The following is a 5041-nucleotide window of genomic DNA, read 5'->3' on the forward strand; positions in this document are numbered from 1 at the left end:
ATGGTTTCTTGGCAGTAGATACCTCATCTGATGTTGGCTCAATTTCAGTACTAGTATCCAATTGGCCCACTCCTCGAGAACGTTCAGGAAGTTGCCGAGAACGTTCAGTAGCTCTTCCACAGCCTGTTGGTAATTGTTGCTGTTTGGGTACCTGCAAAGGAGGAATCGGGCACTCTGCTACCCTATGTCCAGGCTGGTTACATCTAAAACACCTGAACAACCCCCTTCCTTGCTGAGATTGAAGTATTATGGGCCTAGATGGGTTTGGTCTGGAAGGCCCTCTCCACATTTCTAATCCAATATCACCACGCATCTTCAAGCAACGTAAACCAGAATCCAACTCTATGGGCGCACAATACCAGTCCTGTAACCTTGTGGGCAAACCCCTGTACAAACAGGCTTGTCCTAAGGCCCGGTCGAGTCCCTCCTGAAATAAGTAGACCAGCATCTTCTCCAGACAAGTATGAAGTTGCCTGGCTAACCCTCCTAAATTCCTGGACACATTCCCTAACTGGATGCCCACGTTATCTCAACGCTAAGAGATCATCTTCAGCCTGCTGTACTTTTGACATATCTTCAAAACGATGCCTTAGGGCTTCTAAGAAAACACACACATCAGCCAATGCTGGTGAGCGTTCCCTGTGAAGATCAACTGCCCATTCCCCGGCTTCCCCCTCCAACACTCCTGTTATGGCCACGACCATGACCCAATGATAGGGATAAAACCTGCCATATAAATCTAAATGGTTGATAATTTGTCCTAAAAACACAGCCACCCAATCTGCATTCCCATCAAAAGTAGCCTGCAATGGAGGAGGACCCCATCTACCCTGGGACGGGCCCCACATTAAACCAGGCATTCCCTGGGAACTGCTCCATGACCTACTGGGGTCCTGGCACTCTTCTCCACTACTCCATTCTTGTGTATCTGATGTTCTCCTTCCAGGCAACCCATTTTGACCAGGGGGTGCCACTATGGTATCATAAAACCATCAGGATTGTAACTCATAATGTTCAAGGGGTTTGCTTACATCCACCCCTACAGTTCCCACTGGGCTGGAAATACTTACTCATTTACTTACAAACCCATAACTAGGTTTCCTAGTGGGACCCTCCTTTACATATGTGCCAGGAGAATCTTGTAACAACACTTCCCCAAACTGTGTCCATAATATATCCAGTGTAGTGCTACCAGGCATGGTCCAGCCACTGTCTTCCAACCCAGGCCATCTCCGCCCCTTCCATTCTTCAGCTGAACCAGGGAAGTGGGAACTGTGCTGCGATCACCATCTCCATCTCCACCTGTTCCATTGGTTCACTCAAACGAGCTGACTTTTGGGACTTTGATCTCCCAACTGGTGGTGGTACATTCACAGTCAATGCAGGTTTGTCAGGCTCAGGCTCTCCCTGACCTGCTTCTCCTTCACCAATTCTTCACCCTCAGCTGCTGGCAAAAGCTCAGGTTCTGTTCCTTCAGCCATGTCTTCCTTTAGCCAGCAATCAAATAAACAGCCACTATTTCAAAGTAATTTAGAAGTAGAAGGGAGTGCTAACCTTTTCTCAGCCAGTCTTTGAAAATTTGCAGATTTGCACACAAACCACAAGCCACCATGCAAAGCAGAAAGCAGATTTCAAGGGTTGTAATGTCAAACAACAAATTTTACATCTGACAAGAACGGTATCCCAACCAGTCTAGGTTAGCACTGGAAGCTTTTGCCTTACAGTGTTATTTAAAGGTATAAACACACCCACCTAAACGCTTCTATCTCCTATCCATGTCCCTAATTATTCCCTTAATCACCCCTTATTCCCATCATCCAGTTTACCTAATAAGTCCACTATTTCCTTCCCTATCACCTATCCATCGCTCATGCTTCTTATCTCATTTTGAGTAAACTAAATAGTTAAACTCCCCCCGCATCTCCCATTTCTTCAGCCCAGTTGATTCAACAGCTGCACCGGCTGTTATCTCTTTCAGTTTGGCTTTGGCAGAATCATCTAATTAATGTCCAACAATCCATCAAACACAGATAGGAATTTCCCTTCAAGTTACGAATGACTGAGGATCCATTTAGTGCAAAGCTGAAAGTGTTAACTCAGGATTAAGACCTAAGGATTTCTGCAGATCCAATGGATCTTAATGCTTTAGAACAAATATTATTCAGATTGTTGAAATCCAAATTCCTGGGTGTGCAACTTCTAGAATTCCCAGCCAGTAGTAACACTGGAATGTAAATGAAATTTAATATGTGGTTGAAAGTCTGCTAATTACACATCTGCACAAATATACCTTGTCGACATTGCAATAAACTCCTGCCAGATTCAATTGTTTTGAATTTCCAGAAGGCCACATTTTATACACAGATTTACAATTTTGTCAGATTGGTGGCACTATTTCTTTTTTTTTTAAGTTTGTTTTTTTTAGGCAAACATACACAAACAAAACATAAAACATAAAACCATCTTCCAATTGCGTACATACAGTGTGTCGGTTGGTTACAATTTTTTTGTGCATCCTCTCCATAGGCCTTGCTTACAATTGTTTGTATAGATTCTCATATTATCAATCTAATATATATGCATACATTATTATCATTGTTAATCATTTATTTGACTAAACTATTATTCCCTCATGTTATGTGAGATATTCAAAAATTTAAATTAATTTGTAATATAACAATTCATATTATCAATCTAAATCTATCCAATAATAATACATCTTTATATTATATTCTGTATAATTCTATTCTCCTTATATTGTAAAATTCTACATATTTTGTTACCATATTTTTTTTAACCATTGATAAAATAAATCCCATATCTTATATAATTGTTTATCTTCTTGTTCTCTAATTTCAAATGTCAATCTACTCATTTCAGCACATTCCATTATTTTCTTAATAACTTCCTCCCGCGTTGGTATTTTCTCATTTTTCCAGTTTTTAGCAAACACAATCCTAGCCGCTGTTAATACATTTACAATCAAATATTTCAATTCTCTACTGTCAGAAATGGTGTAGGGTCTCCTGCTTGGGCAGGGGGTTGGACTAGATGACCTACAAGGTCCCTTCCAACTCTGATTATCTGTAAATCAATTTTTTGGAATCTGTCCTCATATTTCATCATTATTTGATCAATATTCTCAACCTTTTCATCTGTTTTTCCTGTTCTTTGTTCAATATTCTCTGTTCTTTGTTCTATGTTCTTTGTTCTCTTTTCAATATTCTCTGTTCTTGCTTGTATTTTTTGAATTCCTTGCATAATTATCTGCAACGTCACCTTTTCCTGTTCTTTTTCTTGTTGCATCATTGTCTGTATTGATCGTTGTTCTCCAGATGGTGAAGAGGAAGAAGTTGGTATTGAAGAGCCAGCCGCCATTATTTTTCTGCTCATTTCACAATAATTGTAAGATTTCAAACAATACAAAATCTTCAGGTTCTTCTACACCAGTTCAGTTTTAAAGTTAAAAAGCATACATAAGAAATCCAGCAATAAAATAATAAAAAAACAATGTTTGACTTCCTGTTTAAAACCGCCTAGCCTCTTCTGTCCTCAATTTTTACAATTTCTTTCTTTTTCTTAGGGTGTTCTTTCAAATAATAAAGTTTTAAAAAATCATCTCATCAAATGGACACACTTTCTCTTTTATTCTCTTCCATCTGGAGCTTCAATGGCTGCCTCTTTGCTGCTGGAAAAAAGAGCTTCTCCTGGATCTACCAGGGACTTTGTGGTGTCCCCGGGATCAACAGGATGTGCTGTCACTGTCTCTTCGGGTCGGTTTAGGTCAAAAAGGACCATCCAGCAGCAAAGATATTAACAGCGATCTTGGAGCTTCAAGATCGCACATCATACCGCCATGACACCAGCCCCGCCTCTGATGGAACTATTTCTAATCTTGATAGTTTCCATAAATTTTTCCATTAAATATTTTAATCCTAGGATACATATTGTATTTCCTGTTTTGCTATGTGATTATGGACTCCAGAGCAATATGTTTAGAATAACAAAACTACTATATTCTCTCCTTTTCTGGATGCTGGACCATTATATCAAGACAGGAAACGTTCCAATTTGACAAGTTTTCTCCCTCAATGTGAGCAATCTTCTTAGCATAATATCAAATTTGAGTCTTCTTCCATGCCTTTTGCTTTGTCTTTCCTTCCATAGAGATAACCTTTTACTAGATAAGTCTGTTCATTTGGAAGATTATCAGTCTTTTGAGTAGTAGCTGTTGGGGAAAATAGGAAGCCCCTATTCTATGAATGCATCTATTTTTAATAAGATATAATAAAATAGATTATTTTAAAATAAAGAAAAATTAAATAAATGAAATGCCCTTTTTGGAATGTTAGAAAGTGAGTATACTTCAGAACAAAATCTCATAACTAACAAGTGAATATTATGTATTACTGGTATAATTTCTTGTTATGCAAGCATAGTGCAAAATGTATTTACATTAAATCTATCGCAAGGTGTTTATGTTTATCTATTAGCTGGATACTTCACTATGAAACTATGTGATCAGATTTAGTTTTGGAGGAGGAAAATAAGGAGAAAAAAAATTCTGCCTCTGCCTACCAACATCCATCAGTATTCATCTGGCTAGCATCCTGTCAGTATGTGAGAGAGTTGAGGACTATTTGGAAAGTGAAGCAGTATTTGCTGTGTGAGCAAGAAGGAGACAGCAAGGAGCCTGGGCGTGGCTTAGCTCAATTGTTCTGGACTAAAGCTGCTTGCTGCTGTGAAATTGAAACCGAAACTCCTCTTCTCTGGTTGTGTTTTGCAGGTGGGGAGCGGGAATAGAACTCCTTAGCATTGGAGCATGTTAATAATAATAATATAGGAAATACTAATGCTCTGATAGTCATTTCGAAAAATCTTTTCTTAGTGTGTACCTAGAAGTCAAGAGGAATATATGTGCCAAATTTCAAGTTTGTAGGTTTTACAGTTCTGGAGATTTTGTGATGATGTGTGAGTGGTATTTCACTTTTATATATATATAGATATATGAAGTGATCAAACACTTGATGAAGCAGTGGTT

Source organism: Notechis scutatus, chromosome Z (assembly GCF_049901735.1).
Source record: "Notechis scutatus isolate UNSWTSFEM ecotype Mainland chromosome Z, rNotScu1.2, whole genome shotgun sequence".
In the NCBI taxonomy this organism is placed as follows: Eukaryota; Metazoa; Chordata; class Lepidosauria; order Squamata; family Elapidae; genus Notechis; species Notechis scutatus.